Raw genomic sequence first — 19,996 nt, 5'->3', positions numbered from 1 at the left:
GGAGAAGAATACTAATAGGGGATTCCATAGTTGGGACAGATAAGAGGTTCTATGGAAGAGATCGAGTATCCCAGATAGTATGTTACCTCCCTGGTGCCAGTGTCTCAGATCATTTATGGTATTCTCAGGAGGGAGGGTGAGTGGCCAGATATTGTTGTCCATGTAGGGAACAATACAAGGATAGGAAGAGTGAGGAGGTCCTGCAAGAAGAATTCAGGGAGTTAGACACTAGGTTGAAGGACAGGACCTCTAGGGTAGTGATCTCAGGGTTGATACCTGTGCTAATGAGGTTAGAAATAGGAGGATAATGCAGCTTAACATGTGGCTAAATACATGGTTTATGGATCATTGGGCTCTCTTCCAGGGTATGTAGAACCTGTTCTAACGGAACAGTTTGCATTTGATCTGGAGGGGGAATTTAAATCCTTGCAGGAAGGTTAGCACGTGCTGCTCTGGTGGGGGGGGGGGGGGGGAGGGGGGCTAAACTAGATTTGCAGGGGGATGGGAACCAGAGTGCTAGGGAAGATAGAGGAATTCAAGAGGGAAAAGATAAGTGAAAATTACATGCACTGTCAGAAGTCAATGGGTTGTATGTAGTGGAAATGTTCTCAGGTGCATCTATTTCAATGCAAGAAGTATCATTCTGGACAGAACACACTAAAGACATTGTAAAGAAAGCATATCAGCTCTTTGACTTCCTCAGGAGTTTGCAGAGGTTTGGTATGACATCATAAATCCAAGTAAATTTTTATAGATGTCTGGTGGAAAGTGTGCTGATTGGCTCATCGTGGTCTGGTATGGGGACACCAATACTCCTGAGAGTAAAGCCCTGCAAAAGGTAGTGAACACAGCCCACAACATCATAAGCAAACCCCTTCCCACTATCGAGAACATCTACAGGGAACACTGCTGTCGGAGATCAGCAGCAATTATCAAGGGTCCACACCTCCCAGCATGCTCTGTTCTTGCTGCTGCCATCAGGAAGGAGGTATAAGTGTCACAAGACTCACACCAATAGGTTCAGGAAACCCTGCTACCCCTCTACCATCAGACACCTCAATAACAAACTCAGTCAGGGACTCATTTAAGGACCCTTGTGCGCTTTACTGATATTTTCTAAAATTCTCTGTATTGCACATTAGATTTTCATGCATTTATTATCTGTTTACAATGCTTTATTTGCTTACATGTGTAAATTTTGTACAGTTTTTTTGCACCACTAATTAAATGGTAATTCTGCCTAACCTGCAGAAGAAGAATCTCAGAGTGGTATGTGATGTTATGTATGTATTCTGACAATAAATCTGAAATCTGATTTTAGGAAAGGCAGACAAGCTTACAGCGTGGATTGGCACGTGGAATTATGACATTGTGACCATGAGTGAGACTTGGTTGCTGGAGGGGCAGGTCTGGCAGCTCAATAGTTTGGGCTTCCATTGCTTCAGCTGTGATAGAATGGTGTGGGGGGTGGGTGGAATGAAAGGGAAAGGAGTGGTATTGCTCATCAGGGAAAATATCACAGCTCAGGCAGGACAGACCAGAGGGCTCATCTACTGAGCCAAATGGGTGGAGCTGAAGAACGGGAAAGGTATGACCTCATTCATGGGGTTGTATTATAGACCACCCAATAGTCAACGAGAATTGGAGGAGCAAATCATATAAATGTTACAGCACAGAAACTTGGCTCTTCTAGTCCATGCCAAACACTTTCTCCCACCAAACCCCCTGACCTACACTCAACCTGTTACCCTCTATTCCTTTCCTGTCCATATACCTATCCAAATTCTCCTTAAATGCTAATATCGACCCTGCCTCCTCCATTTTGCCTTGAAGCTTGTTCCACACATCCACCACTCTCTGAGTAAAGAAGACCCCCCCTCATGTTTCCTCTAAACTTTTTCTCCTTAACTCTCAACTCATATCCTCTCATTTGTATCTCCCCCTTCCTTAAAAGAAAAACCCTCACCATGTAAACTTTATCTATACCCCTTATCATTTTAAATTCCTCAATCAAATCCCCTCTCAACCTTCTACAAGACCTAACTTATTTAACCTTTCCCTATAACTTAGAGTCTGTAACCCCAGCAACATTCTAGTAAATTTTCTCTGCATTCTCTCCAATTTGTTGATACCTTTCTTATACTTAAGTGATAAAATCTGTATGAAATTTAGCCTCACCAATGCTTTGTACAATTTTAACATAATATCCCAGCTCCTATACTCAATGCTCTGATTTATAAAGGCCAACATGGCATAAGTTTTCTTCACTTCCCTATCCACATGTGACTTCATCTTCAGGGAACGATATACCATTATTCCTAGATCCCTCGGTTGAGAGATATCAGACAGCTTCAGGAAACACAAGGTTGTGAGAGAAATTTTTAATTTTCCACATATTGACAGGGACTTGCATACTGTAAAAAGCTGGATAGCTTGGAGTTAGTCAACTGTGTTCAGGAAAGTTTTCCAAATCAATATATTAAGAGGTACTAACTAGAGAGAATGCAATACTGGATCTCCTATTGGGGAATGAGATAGGACAAGTGACAAAAAGTATGAGTAGGTGAACATTTTGGGTTCAGTGATCATAATGCCACTCACTTCAAATTAATTATGGAGAAGGATATGTCTGGGCCACAGGTTGAGATTCTAAATTGGAGAAAGGTCAATTTTGAGGAAATGAGAAAGGATATAAAATGGGTGGATTAGGATCAGTTGTTTTCAAGCAAAGATGTACAAGGTAAAATGAAGGACCTTCAAAAATAGAGAGTTTGTATGTTCCTGTTAGGATTAAAGGCAAGGTTAACAGGCATAGGGGACCTTTGTTTTCGAGGAATATGGGGATCTGGTTCAGAAGAAGAAAGAGGTGTATAACAGGTATAGGCAACGGAGCAAATGAGATACTCGAGGAGTATAAAAAATGCAAGAAAAACCTCGAGAAAGAAATCAGGAAGACCAAAAAAAGACATGAGGTTTTTTTGGCAGACAACGTAAAAGAAAATCCTAAGGGTTCCTTCAGGTATATTAAGAACAAGTAGCAGCCTGCAGCCCACTCCATGGACCAACACAGCAAACAATCGTTGAACAAAATGATCGGGCAGTCAGCATGCGGGATGAGACGCCCACTCCCATAGGCCACAGGAATAGTGGTCAAATTGGCCAATCACCGCCAGCAGATCACAGGGGGTCCAATCTAGGACAACCAATCAGCAGCCAGCCTCACTCAAGCCATGCCCCATTGGTAACACAGCCTGTTGCCTATAAAAGGCAGAGCTGCAGCCCAAAAATGTCAGTGTTGATTACACTCCCTTGGTGTGCGAGTCTTCTTTCTACCTTGAGTAATAACCATAGTGACCCTGCTACAGTCGTGATCCCACCTGGTCCAAATGGTGCTTTGGACCCAATGATGGAGCAACAGCCTACAATCAACGCCATAGAGTTGAGGCTGCCGGGATTCTGGACATCGCAACCATGGGGGTGGTTCCAGCAGGCCGAGGCACAGCTCACCATTTGCTGGATCTCCACAGATGACATGCACTACTACAACATGGTCAGTGCCCTCGTTCAAGACATCACAGCCTGCATCATTGACTTCCTTCAGCACCGCCCAGAAGAAGGAAAGTACATGGCCATCAAGAAGTTATTATCCCACACTTTTGGGCTCTCAAACATGAGCACGTGGCCCAACTGCTGCACATCTACCCTCATGAGCGACATGCTCACTCTCAACGATGCCCAGACTCCTTGTCTGCTGTTCCAGCAGATCTTTCTGGAACAGCTGCCTGAAGACATCCGGCTGCTCATCATGGAGGAAGACTTCAACAACCCTAGAGGGGTAACTGCACAAGAAGATTGGCTATGGATGGTGAAGAGAGGTGCCTGCATTTCACTTGAACTGGTGTTGGCACCTCGTCAGCAACGCCCAGCCAGGAAATCCGTTGACTGACCAACCACCTGAATGAAGCACCCCACTGGTGAGAAGTAATTTTTCTATCATCAACGGTAGTGTACTGAGGCCTGTCGATGCCACTCCCCCTGCATATTCCAGGGAAATGCCAAGGCTGTGATGACCAGCCAACTGCATAACTTCCTCCATATCCAAGACTCCCTGTCGAGCCAACATTTCTTGGTGGACACCAGGGCACAGTACAACGTCCTTCCCCCGTCCTGTCTAAAAGCCCACAGTGGGAAGGTGGGCCAAGAGCTTAGGCCATCAAACAGCTGCAATATTTGGACATTTGGCACCTGTGTAATTCCCCTCTGCTTTGGAGACAGACAATTTACTGGAAGTTAAACAACAGTTACTGGGTGCCAATTTCCTGAGAGCCAACTCACTAGTGTTGGATATTAAGGGGCATCGGCTGGTACACACCCAAACATTTCAGACACTCTCGCTTAAGGGCACCCAACTTACTATCCCCTATCTACACTCAGTGAGTACTGCTGACAAGGAATTTGCTTGAGTCTTAGTGGAATTCCCCTCCATTTCAGCTCGGTGGAATCCAAACACGAGGTGAGACAGCATAATATTATGGAGGGCCCTCCCCTCCATGCCAGGGAGTGGCGTCTACCCCTTGAGAAACTCAACCTGGCTAGAGAATAGTTCAAAAGATGGAGGAACTCAGCATTGTGTAGCACTCCTATAGCCAATGGGCCTTCCCCCTCCATATGGTACCTAAGGCAGCTGGAGGTTGGAGGCCATCCAGACACTACCACCGCCTTAATGAGGCCACCATGCTTGACAGATATCCCATGCCCCATATCAAGAACTTCACTGCTAATCTGCAAGGGGCACGGATATTCTCTAAGGTGGACCTCATCAGGGTTCATCATCAGACCCCAGTTCACCCCGATGACATTCCCAAAACTGACATCATAACCCCCTTTGGATTGTTTGAATTCCTCCGTATGGCATTCAGGCTGAAAAATGTGGCTCAAATTTTCCAAAGGTTGATGCATGCAGTGAGCCGGGATCTGCATTTATCTTTTGTCTACCTCAATGACATTTTAATAGCCAGCCACACCTGCACTGAGCACACCGCTCACTTATGACTATTGTTCTCTAGGCTAAGTGAGTTTGGTTTAACATCAATCTGGCTGTGCCAGTTTAGCCGAGAAACAATTGGTTTCCTGAATCATTGCATCAACCAACATGGGGCCAGGCCATTACCCACCAAAGAGGATGCTATTCATTCCTTTCCCCAGACCAACGACTGTGAAGGGACTGCAAGAGTTCTCAGGTATGGTCAATTTTTATCATTGCTTCAAACCTTCAGTGGCCTGCATCGTGAGTCCTCTATTTCCCCTCATTGCAGGGCCCAGTAAAAACATTGAATGACCACAGGAGGCGATCGAGGCTTTCCAAGCAACCAAAGATGACCTGGCTAAAGCCACCCTTCTTGTATATCCCAGGACAGACACCCCAACTCATGGTAGACACCTCCAGAACAGCGGTTGAGGATGTACTTGAGCAACTGGTTAATGGACAGTGGCAGCTGATGGCCTTTTTCAGTAAACATCTCAGGCCACCAGAGCTGAAATACAATGACATTTGATAGGGAGCTGTTAGCCCTCTACCTGGCAATTTGGCATTTTTGTTACTTCCTGGAGGGCAAGAAGTTCAAAATTTACACAGATCACAAACCACTTACCTTTGCTTTCAGGCGAGTGAACAGGCCAGGAAACAATTGCACCTGTCCTACACATCTGAATTTTTGATGGACATGGAACATATCGCTGGCAAGTCCAATGTGGTAACCGATGTCCTATCTTGTCCAGCTATCCTAGCAGTGCACGACCCCACCCAGGTATTGACTATGTGGCCTTGGCTGATGTGCAAGCAAGCAGACCCTGACATACAGACAGACCGGATAGCACCTACCTGCCTGCAACTGGCGGACATCTAGATTACCCCGGGTAACCGCACGCTGCTATGCAACACCTTGACTGGTAAACTGCGCCCCGTCATTCCGGTCACATGGAGGAGGCGAGCTTTTATTTGGTCCACATTTTGGCTCACCGCTATCAGGACTACAGTTAGAATGGAGGCCAACAAGTATGTCTGACATGGCCTCCAGAAAGAGGTCATTCGGTGAGCCAAAACATGAACTCAGTGCCAGGCATCCAAGGTCCAAACTGGGCCCTGCTTTTCGAACCAGCATGCCACAGTTTCAGCCACGTGTACATAGACATTGTGGGGCCCCTACCTGTATCCAGAGGTGCACGTTATCTATTGACCATGGTTGACTAGATGGCCAGAGGCAGTGGTGCTGCCTGAAATCTCCACAGAGACATGCACGGGCATTACTGAACACCTGGATGGCACGTCTTGGGGTCCCCGATCACTTATCATCTGACAGGGGGACAATTCACTTCCAGCCTGTGGACCGCCTTAGTAAATGTCCTGAGGACTCAACTCCACCACACCACAGCATACCACCTGCAGGCCAACGGGCTGGTGGAGAGGTTCCACAGGCACCTGATGACAGATCTGATGGTCCAACTCACCTGACCGAACTTGGCAGACAAACTCCCTTCGGTCCTTCAAGGCATCCACACCACTCTGTTGAGTTGATCTATGGCGCGCACCTAGTCAGGCAAATTCATGGCAGCTTCCAAGGGCTTGGGGGAGCTCCCGACGGCTACATTAATTTGATTGCAAGAGTACCTGGGCTCACTAGCCCCAGTTAAGTCCAGAGCTCATGGGCAAGCCAGCACCTTTGTCTCAAAAAACTATCTTTTGATTTGACATGGGACCCACTGGCCTGCCCTTCAACGGCCTTATGGAGGGCTATTCCACATTGTCAGACACAACAGCTCCACCTGCGTGTTGGACGTTGGTGTCAGGGACGAGACCTTCATACTTGACTGGCTGAAACCGGCCCATTTGGACATTAACCAGCCAGTTACTCACCCGTCCCCATGGAGCAGGGGTCAGCTGCCAAATTACAGTGTCCTGATCACTGGTTCTTGGGGGGAGGGCGCTCATGTAGCGGCCCATGACCCACTTCATGTGCCAACGCAGCAAACAGTCTTTGAACACGACAACCAGGCATACAGCACGTGGGATGAGATGCCCACTCCCATAGGCATCAGGAATAGCGGTCAAAGCGGCCAATCACAGCCAGTGGATCGCAGGGGTTCCAATCCAGGCCCACACATCCAGGACAAACAATCACCAGCCAGCTTCACTCAAGCCATGCTGCGGTGGTGTCACGGCCTGCTTATAAAAGGCAGACCTGCATCAGTGTCGATTATATTCCCTTGGTGTGTGAGTCTTCTTTCTACCTCGAGCTATAACTGTAGCGACCCTGCAATAAACAAAAGGATAAGGGACAAAATAGGTTCCCTTGAAGACCAGAGTGGTTAGCTTTAGAAGGAGCCAAAAGAGTTGGGGGAAGTATTAAATGTTTTTTTCATCAGTATTCTCTCAGGAAAAGGGCACAGAGTTGTGGGAAGTAAGGAAAACAAGGAATGAAGTCATGGAACCTATGCAGATTAAAGAGGAGGAGGTGTTTGCTGTCTTAAAGCAAATAATGGTGGACAAATCCACAGGGTCTGACAAGATATTCCCTTGGGCCTTGAGGGAAGCTAGTGTAGAAATCTCGATCTCCGGCACAAATATTTGAAATGTCATGGGTGGGGTCCTGGAGGATTGGAGGGTAGCTCATGTTGTTCTATTGTTTAAAAAGGCTCCAATAGTAGCCCTGGAAATTATAGGCCAATGAGCCTGACGTCAGTAGTTGGTAAATTATTGGAAGGTGTTCTAAGAAAATGGATATACAATTATTTGGATAGCCAGAAAATGATTAGGGATAGTCAACAAGGCTTTGTGCGATATAGTTTGTGTTTATTCAATCTTATAGAGTTTTTCGAGGAGGTTACCAGGAAAGTTAATTAAGGAAAGGCTGTGGATGTTGTCAACATGGACTTTAGTAAGGACTTTGACAAGGTCCAGCATGGGAGGTTAGTCAGGAAGGTTCAGATGCTAAGTATTCATGGTGAAGTAGAGAACTGGATTCAACAATGTCTTGATGGGAGAAGCCAGAGAGTAGTGGTGGATGATTGCTTCTCAGACTGGAAGCCTGTGACTAGTGGTGTGCCTCAGAGATCGGTGCTGAGACCATTCTTGTTTGTCATCTATATCAATGATCTGGATGATAATGCGATGAATTGGATCAGCAAGTTTGCAGATGACACTAAGATTGGAGGCGCTGTGGACAGCAAAGTAGTTTTTTCAAATCTGGACCAGCTAGAAAAATGGGTTGAAAAATGGCAGATGGAATTTAATGCAAACAAGTGTGCGGTGTTGCATTTTGGAAGGACAAATCAATAAAGGACAATCACGGTAAATGGTAGGACACTGAGGAGTGATGTAGAACAGGGAGATCTGGGAATAGAGAAACATAATTCCCTGGAAGTTGCATCACAGGTGGGTAAGGTTGTAAAGAGAGCTTTTGGCATATTGGCCTTCACAAATCAAAGTAATGAGTATAGGAGTTGGGATCTAATGGTAATATTGTATGAGACATTTATGAGGTCAAATTTGGAGTATTGTGTGCAGTTTTGGTCACCTAACTACAAGAAGGATATCAATAAGATACAGAGAGTGCAGAGAAAATTTACTTGGATGTTGCCTGGATTTCAGGGACTGAATTACAGGGAAAGGTTAAACAGGTTAGGACTTTATTCCCTGGAGTGTAGAAGAATGAGGGGAGATTTGATTGAGGTATTTAAAATTATGAGGGGAATAGATTTATTCCATTACATTGTAACGATGTATCTTTGTTGCAATGTCTTCCTCCTTTACCGGTAATTCCTCAATACATAATTACAATTCTACTTTGAAGTACAATGAAACCTCTGTTACCCAGAATTCAAGCAACTGATAGCCTCAAGCAACCATCAAAATAAAATCGCTGAAGCTAAATAAGTAAAAAATATGGAAGTTTAAGATTGGCAGGCATTCCCATCAGTTTGCCTATCATGCAAAATGTGATCTCAAACAACCAGAAAATACACTTATCTGGCATCTACCAATCCACAAAGGTGCCAGGCACCTGGAATTTTATTGTAATTTAGGTTGATGAAGCTTCTTTTGCAAACTCAAGATATCTTAAATGCCGATGAAGCAATGTTTTTGGAGATGCTATTAATTGAGCAGTAAATGCTAGCAGGACGCTCAAAAACTCCTCTGTTCTGCTTCAGGCAGTATTAATTAATATTTTGCATCTTAAACATGACACATGATGTGTCTGTGTCTTTGGAGTGGACCAGAGCTCTTACTCTTTCAGCTCTGTAAAATACAACCGCTACTGTCAAAGCAAAAATCAGGAACTTTGCCACCAAAATGTCAGTCGAAAGAAAAGTAAAATCCATCAGCTGACATTATTTCACTGCAGTGATCAATGTATCTGCATTTGATCAATATATAGAATGAGTGGTGCAGATCTAGTTTGCCTTCATGTGATGCATTTTTCATTTTAATTTAAAGGATGACATGAAGTGTTTCATCATGTGCCTGAACTGGCTAGAGATGAGATTTACTTTGTGCCATTATTTCCACATATGAGGCCCACTATTTAATACCATTAAATGGTAGAAATTAGGAGTATGAAACAGACTGACTTGGCTTATATCAAGTGTTTCACATTATTTTTATTAGAATTTATATCTGTTCATGATTACTCTAGTGTTGATCAAAGAATATCTAAATCTTTAATTCTGCAGTATATTACACTGGTGTGTTCCAGTAAATACTTTGAATATTCAAGGCATTTTAAGTGGTTTTTAAGAGGATGAAAATCCAGTCAAGACCTACTCAGTCAAACAGCAATGATTGCATTTGTTGTGAAAGACTGAAAACAGGTAGGAGCAAGGAAAGTTGCAATCTGTGGAACAAAAATATTGGCACTGGAATCTGGCTAGAAAATTAATGGGAATTCTAATTTTTATTGCCCATTTGTCAAATAATATTGGTCTGAGTATTGTGCAAACTTTAAGAGGGGTATTTATTATCGGGCATTAATATGTTGTTAAATTTTATCATCATTGAGAACAACAATGGTGTTGAACCATAACATATAGGGGCAGAAATAGGCTATTTGACCCATCGAGTGTGCCCCACCATTCAATCATGAGCTGAACCATTTTCCTACTCAGCCCCACTGCCCAGCCTTTTCTCCATAACCTTTGATGCCCTGCCTAATCAAGAACCTATCTGTCTTAAATACACCCATTGACCAGGCCTCCACAATGGCCTGTGGTAACAAATTCCACAGATTTACCACCCTCTGGCTGAAGAAATCCTCTGCAGTTCTGTTCTGCATGGATGCGCTTTAATCCTGAAGTTGTGCCCTTTGCCCTAGACTCTCCCACCATGAGAAACAACCTTTCCACATCTACTCTATCAATGCCTTTCAACATTCAAAGTATTTCAATGAGATCATTCCCCCCCTCCCCCACTATTAGCCAAAATTCCAATGAATACAGGCCAAGAGCTGTAAAGCACTACACATATGATAACCCTTTTATTCCCAAAAGCATCCTAATAAACCTCCTTTGAACCTTCTCCAATGTCAGCACATCTTAAATGAGGAACTCAAAACCCAATGAGGGGCTGCATGGTTAGTGTTGTGGTTAGCATAACGCTTTTACAGAGCATGAGTGACTGGGGTTCGAATCTAGAGCTGTTTGTAAAGAGTTTGTACATTCTCCTTGGGTCTGCATGGGTTTCTTCCCACCATTCAAAATATAGTAGTTGGATTGGGTGGCACGGGCTCATGGGCCGAAAGGGCCTGTTACCGTGCTATTATCTAAAGTAAATTAAAACTGTTCACAATACTCTAAGTGAGGTCTCACCATTGTGTTATAAAGTTTCTGCATCACCTCCCTGCTCTTGTATTCTATTTTCTTGAAATGAATGCCAGCGTTGCATTTGCCTTTTTCACCACATGCAAGTTTACCTTAAGCTATCTGCACAAGGACTCTCAGGTCCTTTTATATCTGGGTATTTTCAATTTTCTCCACATTTAAAAAATAGTTTGCCTGTTTTTTTTTACCAAAGTGCATGACCATAGACTTTCCAACATTATATTTCATTTGCCCATTCTCTGCCTATTCTAACCTGTTTAAACCCTTCTGCATCCTCTGTGTTTCTTCCACGTGACCTGTTTCATCTTTGTATCATCTGTAAGCTTGCTTACAAAGCCATTCATTCCATAATCTAAATCATTAATATACAACATAAAAAGAAGTGCTCCCTATACCAACCCCTGTGGAACATCACTAACAACTGGCAGCCAATCCAAATATATTCCTCATATTCCAACTCTCTGCTTCCTGCCAATCAACCAATGATCTATCCACGCTAGAATGTTTCCTGTTCTATCATGGGTTTGTATCTTGTTAAGTAGCCTAACGCGTGGCAGCTTGTCAAATGCCTTCTGAAAATCCAAATAGACAACACCACTGCATCTCCCTTATCTAGTCTGCTTGTCACATCCTCAAAGAATTCCAAAAGATTTGTCAAGCAAGATTTTCCCTTAAGGAAACCATGCTGACTTTGGCCTATCCTGTCATATGTGTCTAAGTACTCCATAACCTCATCCTTGACAATTGACACTAATATCTTCTCAACCACTGATGTTAGGCTAACCGGCCTATAATTTCCTTTATGCTGCTTCCCTCCCTTCTTGAATAGTGGGATTTTCCATTCCTCTGGAATCATGCCAGAATCTATTGATTTCTGAAAGATCATTACCCAATGCTTCTAGAATCTGAACTGTGACCTCTTTCAGAACCAAAGAGTGCAATCCATCTGGTCGAGGAGACTTATCCACCCTTAGACCATTCAACTTTCTGAGCACCTTCTCCCTTGAGATAATAACTGCTCTCACTTCCCCTCCCTGATACCCTTCAACATCTGGCACATTGTTTGTGTCTTCCACAGCGAAGACTGATGCAAAATACTCATCTAGTTCCTCCGCCATCTCCTTACCTCCCATTATTATTTCTCCTTATCATTTTCTAGTGGCCCCATATCTACTCTCACATCTCTTTTATTCTTTATATAATTGAAGAAATTTTTTGTATCCTCTTTGATATTATTTTCCAGCCTACTTTCATATTTCATCTTTTCCCTCAAATTTTTTAGTCTCCTGTTAGTTTTTTTAAAAAACTTCCCAATCCTTGATCTTCCCACTAATTTTTGGTTCCTTGTAGTTCTTTCTTTTGCTTTCATGTTGGATTTGACTTCCCTTGTCAGCCACAGTTGTGACATTTTTATTTTAAATATTTCCTCTTTTTTGCATCTTTCCTGTTTCTTGCAAAAATTGCATCCACTGCTGCTCTGCCATCTTCCCTATGGAATCTACTTTGGCCAGTTCTCTCTCATGCTATTGTAATTTCCTTTACTCCACTGAAATACCGACACATCAGACATTATTTTCTCCTTGTTAAATCTCAAAGTGAACTCACATTATGATCACTGCCCCCCAACTGTTCCTTTACCGGAAGCTATCTCTTTCTTGAGATCCAGTCCCTACCTTGTTTCACCAAACTGCTTGCATGTAAAAATCCCCCACGATTACCATAACATTGCCCTTCTTATCTGCCTTTTCAGTCTGCTGTTGCAAATTGTCCACATCACTTTGTGTTCATTGCTAATTTCAAACAAGATTACATACAATGGTTTCTGTCACAGGAACACCACTTTGTTTGGTGGCAACTCTTCATTCCAGAGAATCTTTTGCATCCTCCAATGGTGGCCAGCAGTGTGACTGAGCAGCTAATCCAATTGGCAAATCCTCAGAACCAGCAAATATTTCTGCACATATTTTAAATGTTTAATACTTCTTCTTTTCTTTGGCTTGGCTTCGCGGACGAAGATTTATGGAGGGGTATGTCCACGTCTGCTGCAGGCTCGTTGGTGACTGACAAATAAAGGCACTAACATGCACAAAGTTGAAGGGAGAAACCAAAATATCACAAGCAATTAAAAGTAATTTTTAAAATCTCACTTTGAAATAAACTTCTTAACAATGTGTGGGAATTGTTGATGCAAGTTAGTTTTAGTGATAGATGGTATACCAGTGAACAAATGTGGCTTGGTACTCTACTAAAAATACACTGTCACTTGAAACATACACAAAAATACACTGAACCCAAGCAGACAGCATTTTTACAGGAATGGTTTGTTAATGTCTGAAATTTTCACTAATTCCCCAATTTTGAAGGAGAAGTCTAAAATGGCATTGACTATGAAGAACTGTGGATTAAGGACGACTGATTGTGTCTAGAAATCCTAAAATTGCTCTTTTTGATGTGATCTCGGTGACTATTGTTAACTTGGCTGTCCTTCTGGTCATAAAATCCAAGTTGTAAAGTCCTCACCCATCCCCAGCCGTCATTCCCTGAACACTTCAGGCTATTCCACCTTAATAATCCTCTGAGAATCCTGAACTTTAGTCCTGATTTTGTCCTTAACTCTTTTTAATTAGTTGATAATTGACAGCCTAGGCTTATCAGCCTGCATCTGAGCTCCAGAATTTTCCTCCATCTCTTTAATACTCCCCTTTGGTCTTTTCAGTTATTTCCTCCTTGCTGTGACTCAGAATCATTTTTAACATGTACTGTATCTGGATGTTGCCTTGGGACGTGCTACACAATTGAAAATTCCATATAAGTGTGGTTACTGCTCATTCAGAAACATCTCTCCTCAATGGTGTTATGGTCAAATGAATGGTTCCCTTTCACGGAGTTAAATTGTAGCACCAAAGGGCAACATTCACCTGAGTGACTGCAGTTCCTCTCATAGTCTAGGCTGAATTGCATTTCTCCTATCAGCGGAATTTTATATATTGTATCTTCCCAACCATTCAGCTTGCTATTGATTTGTATTCAATTGATCTGGACAAATACATGAAGGAACTGATTCTGAGTCACAGAGGAATTGGTCCAGAACAACAAACACAGCAAATTGCCTTTAGCTACTGAGAGTGTTTACAATGGAATGGAATTCACTAAAGATGCCCTAATCTATGGTTTCAGAACAATCTGAGGATGTAAAAGCAGACACTGCAAACTTGAGTGAATAAGGAGAAGCTGGAGGGACTCAGTGGGCTACGCAACACCCATGAAGATAAATAGTCAGTCTTTGTTTTGGAACCTTTTTGTTCAATCTCAATAAAGGGACCCAACTGGAAATGATGACTGACCATTTCCCTCATGCCACCTGACCCGTTGAGTCCCTCCAGCTTTTCTATTCAACAATTTCAACTCTTAAGGTTGAAAAGGTGTATATGAAATGTAATTTCGTGATCAATAAACCATTCAATTTATCTTTTCTCTGTGCAGAGACCATTCATTTTTCACTGCAGTGAGGTGGACCTCATTGTTTCAGCCATTACAGAAAGCTGATGATATTCCTTCCCTTCATTTGTGGAGTGTTACACTGCTTCCTGCAATGGAATTGTCTCTGTTTCCTCTATTAGCTTTACTTTCCCAAAAAAATCTTCCCATTTCCATCATACGAGTATTTCATTTCATATCTTTTAATTTCAATATTTTTATAATCTTAGAGCTAAGTAGTACCCTCAAGGGCCAATTGAATTTTCTATGGATCAAGTGAATGGAAATGACAACTTTTTGGATCCTTTCAGTGAACATTTGGAATGCAAGGCAGTAATAAATCCTTTCAATTTTAGGAAATGAATGGAATAATTTTCTGTGTGTAATGTGTCCGTGCATGGACCATTGCGACATTGTAGATTTGTGGCATTAACAAGCAAAGTTAAATAATACAGATAAAGTTGGGGGCTGTCTTAGTATTGTAAACAGCATTCAATTTAGTATCTCTGCAGCTTTAAAATTATGCTGCAGGATAAGTTGCAAAAACTTGTACTTGGTCATGTGTTCAACACATAAATAAACATTATTTCCATCAACTTCACTGAAACTGAATTTGGGAAGCAGATTACATTACATCTACCATTCTGCTTGTGGAACTGATTATTAAGGACAAATTTCTATTTCAGAATCTTTTAAATACCTTGCCAAGTTTTGTCATTTGAAGATTGATGAAAAGATCTGTCAAGAATTCTGTAAAATTTTGTAAAGTATTTCACAGAGGATTCACAAAAAATAAAAATCCACTGGTTGAGCTGGATGCAATCCGAGACACCAAAAGCAAGCCAACATCTATTGACCGAGCTTCTCTGCCAACCAGGTCCAACAAAGGTCACTGACAAATAAGAAGTGAAAAATCTGAAATAGTATCAGAAGTGAGCTCTTTTTGTTTATTATTATATTATCACAATTATGTGGCTGAAAAGTGCAGAAATTGAGATCATTATTTCTAAGTATGCACAGTAATGAACTGAATTCTAATGCATTGTATTTTTTATTTGGTTTGCAAGGTACAGCTCAACACCTTTCACCCTCCTCTCATTTTCCTACATTATTTCCTGAGAACAATATGTGTTAGCTTTATGGAATCCATCTTGTAGCTGGATGTAATTATATTTCCATTTGTAGGTTGTACAATAGCATCATGTGTTATATATTTTCTGCTAAAGGCCAATTTCTGAAACAGCTCATCTTGCAGCCGGAAACAATCTGCACTGTGGGCAGTAATGCTTGCATGAGAATGAAAAAATGGTTTATACTTGGCAAGATGACTGCTGTGAACATTCTGCACCATTTGTGCATTAAAATAATCCTTTTGCAGTTCCTGGCGACCAAATGGGGCCACTCTTAGTTGTTTTAATATATGTACAGATGAACTGTGCATGTGCATCATTTGTCTGTATGTATGATATATCCAGGGGTTTGGTGCTAATTTTTTAGATGCTAGAGCTCACCAAAAATGGTGACGTAGGTGCTGGAGCCACCCCCTGAGGTGCCTGGAGCTCCTTCCTGAGGTGCCTGGAGCACCCCTCTGAGGTGCCGGAGCTGGGCTCTGGTGAGCTCCTGCAGCACTGCACCCCTAGTTACGTCTGTTTGTGTGTTATGCACTGTTCTGCACCATGGATCGGAGAATGCAGTTTCATCTGGTTGTACTGCTACAATTTGATGACAAATACATTTTAATTTGAATTCTTATCTCTAAAACTCCAATTCGTTGTTCTCAGTCTTCAGAATAGCATTTGTTGTGCAGATCTGCTGCAGTTTTTGTCAAAAGAGAATCTCTCTCATCAATCATTTACTGATTATGTGCATGTGGCAGATTTTTCTTCCTACTTTTTCCTCAGACTCTCTACTCACCTCTCATGGTTTTGTTTTATTTCTTCATCAGCCTGATTCTCACCTATGTTGTCAATTTGGAACATAAGGATGTAAATGTGCTGGAAGGACCAAGGATGGATGAATGTACAAGGATGGATGAAAGTCACACTTACATTAATTCCTGGAGGGAGAGAGTTGAAAGATAGATCAGTTGCACCAAACTTGTATTCAATCTTAGTTTGATCACATTTGTGATGCTGTGTAAAATTCTGATGGAGAATATGTGTTTGGGGTTGAATTTTCTGAAGCATGTACAGAGGCTGTGAGGATGCAAAGATCATTTCAAAAATGGGATCAGGCGTGCAGTATCATTTAGAAAGGATAAGCTGGCCAAGTGTTTTCTCAGTGAAATGCAGGAGTCAGTCAAAGTTAAATGATTTAGGGAGGAGAGACTGTTTCCCACATGGAAAGAAACAAACCCTGAGGGGATCAATTTCAAGCAGCCATTAAGAAATGAGCTGTGATTTACATAGTCGTGATCCTTGGAGGGTTGAGGAAGAGTAGCTCGATGCTAGAGAGGGGTAGAGGTTAAAACATATGGATTTGTATTTGGCAGTTACACAGCAAGCAATTGGGAGGGGAATATGGTGATAAAGCAAAATGACAAAAGGGGGGTGGAGGCTTCCTTGAAGTAGCATCACATTCTGTGCCATATCTTGCATGTAATTCTGCTCTTAAACATCCTGATCTTTCCACTATCCTTGTGTTTAATTCAAAAAATGCCACAAAGTGCCCAAAATTGCTGTGCTGGGCAGGCAGAGATTTTAAGACTTCAAAAATCCACTGAAGGGTGATCGATCACTGGACAATTAATTGGATTGTCAAAGTCTTTATTTTATGCACTTTTTTTCAGGAATCTGGCCCCATTTACAGCAGCATTTAACCCATATTTCTGAGAGCCATGCTGGAACCTGTGAAAATATTTCCCACCATAAATGTCCTTTTGAAAAGAGGTGAGTAATAAAAGTGAGGGTGGTAATAAAAATAACTGCTTCAATGGCCTGACCAAGAGCGTTTGACCTAAAACTCCAACATCATTTCTCGTTGCACAAGCTGCTGCCCTAATCTGTTGTGTTTCCTGCATTTTTTTTTTTGGATTTTCATAGTCTGCAGTTTTTGTTTCAATTTTCATAAAAATATCGCTTGCTCTGAAGTCAGGAAATGGCCATTTGTCAAACATGCCTTGTTGGAGTTTCAGAAAATCAAAAATATATCTTATGACCTTTAACATTTATTTCAACATTAGCTTTGTTTCCCACTATACTAAATGATGAGAATTCCGCTGAATAATTAAGAATGAAGGAGTTTTCAGTTGGGTACTGATTTACACTAATTATGTAAATCTGTAAGATGAAGAGAACAGATATTGCACGTTTTAGATTGGCTGCAGGTCAGTTTGTGTAGGAGTGAGAACAAGTGTACAGATTGAAAGCATACAACAATGTGGTTATGTTCATTAGCAGAAAAACATCAAAGTAAAGGAGTATGGTAAGGTTTCTACCTCAAAAAATGTGGAAAGGAACATATTCTGCATCTTAACACTATTCGTCATCTGCCACATCATAAAACACATGACTGGACACATCACTTCCTTACAAATTTATTTACTGAAGCTGGAAGAGAAGGTCAATGTTTTATTTCCCCCACAAGGGCCAAGAGCTCCATGGTTTTTTTTTCAGATTTATTGTATTATCAGAGTACATACAAAACATTACATACAGCCCTGAGATTCCTTTGTCCTGCGGATGTGGCCGAATTTACCACTAACTGATAGTGCAAAAAAAACTGTACACAGTGTAAACATGTAAACAAATAAAAGAACTGTAAACATATAAAAAATGCAAACAAATTGACTGTGCACAAATCAATAAAGTGCATAAGTAAGAGTCCTTAACTGAGTCTCTGATTGAGTTTGTCATTGAGGAGTCTGATGGTCGAGGAGTAGCAGCTGTGCAACTGTTCCTGAAACTGGTAGTGCGAGTCTTATGGCATCTATACCTCTTTCCTAATGGCAGCAGTGAGAACAGAGTGTGCTGGGTGGTGTGGGTCTTTGATAATTCCTGCTGTCCTCCGACGGCAGTGTTCTCTGTACATGTACTCAATAGTGGGGAGGGTTTTGCCTGTGTTGTCCTGGGCTGTGTTCACTACTTTTTAGGTGTGTCCACTACCTTTTGGAGGGCTTTACGCTCATGGGTATTGGTGTTCCCATAACCGACTGTGATGCAGCCAGTCAGCACACTCTCCACCACACCTCTGAAGAAATTTGCCAGGTTTTCTGGTGTCACACCAAACCAGGAAAGGTCCTCCAAGATGGTGTCTCCCAAGAACCTAAATTCGGTCACCCTCTCCACCTCTGATCCCCCAATGATCACTGGATTGTATACCTCTGGATTTATTTTCCTGAAGACAACAATCAGCTCCCTAGATTTGAGTGCAAGGTTGTTGTTGTACCATTCAGTCAAGTTTTCAATCTTCATCCTCTATGCTGACTCTTCCCCTTCCTTTACACAATCCACTACTGTGGTATCGTCGGTGAATTTATAGATGGTGTTATGTCGTACCGAGCTACACAGTCATGGGTGTGAATGAGTAAAGCGGGGGGGGTGGGGGGTAAGAACACAGGCCTGTGGTGCTCCAGTACTGATGAAGATTGTCAAGGAGATATTCTTACCAATCTTCACTGATTTAGGTCTGGAGGCGAAGGAATCCATGATCCAATTACACTATGGGGTGTTAACTCCCAGGTCTTAGAGTTTGCTGATCAATTTTGAGGGATGATGGTGTTAAATTCCAAACTGTAGTTGATAAAGAGCATTCCTATAAATGCATCTTTGCTGACCAGGTGTTCCGGGGCTGTGTGTAGAACTAATGAGATGGCATCCGCTGCAGACCTGTTTCTATGAAAGGCAAAGTCACAATTATTCCAGCTTGTTTAAAGATTAACAAAGGTTCAATGTTCATCCTTCAAATCATTTCAGGAATTCTCATGAGCACCCTTTATGACACCTTCATATTTCTTTTAAAATCTTCCACCCTGAACTAAATACTGTATTTGAGCTGAGCCCAGAGCAGTAAGGTATTTCCAAACAGAAGGAGATGAAGATATTGAGCAGTTATTATAGAAAGCATAGACATAGAAAACATAGAAAATAGGTGTAGGAGTAGGCCATTTGGCCCTTCAAGCCTATACTGCCATTCATTTTGATCATGGCTGATCATCCACTCAGTACCCTGTTCCAGCTCTCTCTCCATACCCCTTGATCCCCCTAGTCACAAGTACTAAATCTAACTCTCTCTTAAATATAGCTATGGAACCGGCCTCAATCACTTCCTGTGGCAGAGAATTCCATAAATTCACCACCCTCTGAGTGAAAAAATTCTTCCTCATCTCAGTCCTAAAGGACTTCCCCTTTATCCTTAAACTGTGACCCCTGGTTCTAGACTTGCTCAACATTGGGAACAATCTTCCTGCATCTAGCCTGTCAAATCCCTTAATAATTTTGAATGTTTCTATTAAATCTCCTCTTAATCGTCTAAACTCCAGCAAGTACAAGCCCAGTTGTTCTAGCCTTTCTTCATATGCAAGTCCCACCATCCCTGGTATCAATCTGGTAAATCTTTTCTGCACTCTCTCCATGGCAATGATGTCCTTCCTCAGATAAGGAGACCAAAACTGAACACAATACTCCAGGTGAGGTCTCACCAAGGCCCT

General features: G+C 42.1%; 1 protein-coding gene across 3 annotated transcripts in view; it reads left to right on the top strand.

Moving 5' to 3' along the window:
- The window catches only part of dtnba (dystrobrevin, beta a), a 493,032-nt gene that overhangs the window by 384,196 nt on the left and 88,840 nt on the right, over positions 1-19,996 (top strand). Inside the window, exon 23 of one of the 3 annotated variants that reach the window (XR_011340479.1) lies at positions 17,138-17,237. The exons of the other annotated variants lie outside the window; for them this stretch is intronic. The gene's annotated coding sequence lies outside the window, so the exon portion shown is untranslated. The remainder of the gene's footprint in view (positions 1-17,137; positions 17,238-19,996) is intronic. 3 annotated transcript variants of the gene reach the window in all.

This window comes from Narcine bancroftii, chromosome 6, assembly GCF_036971445.1.
Source record: "Narcine bancroftii isolate sNarBan1 chromosome 6, sNarBan1.hap1, whole genome shotgun sequence".
Classification (NCBI taxonomy): Eukaryota; Metazoa; Chordata; class Chondrichthyes; order Torpediniformes; family Narcinidae; genus Narcine; species Narcine bancroftii.
This window is presented reverse-complemented; position numbering and strand designations above follow the sequence as displayed.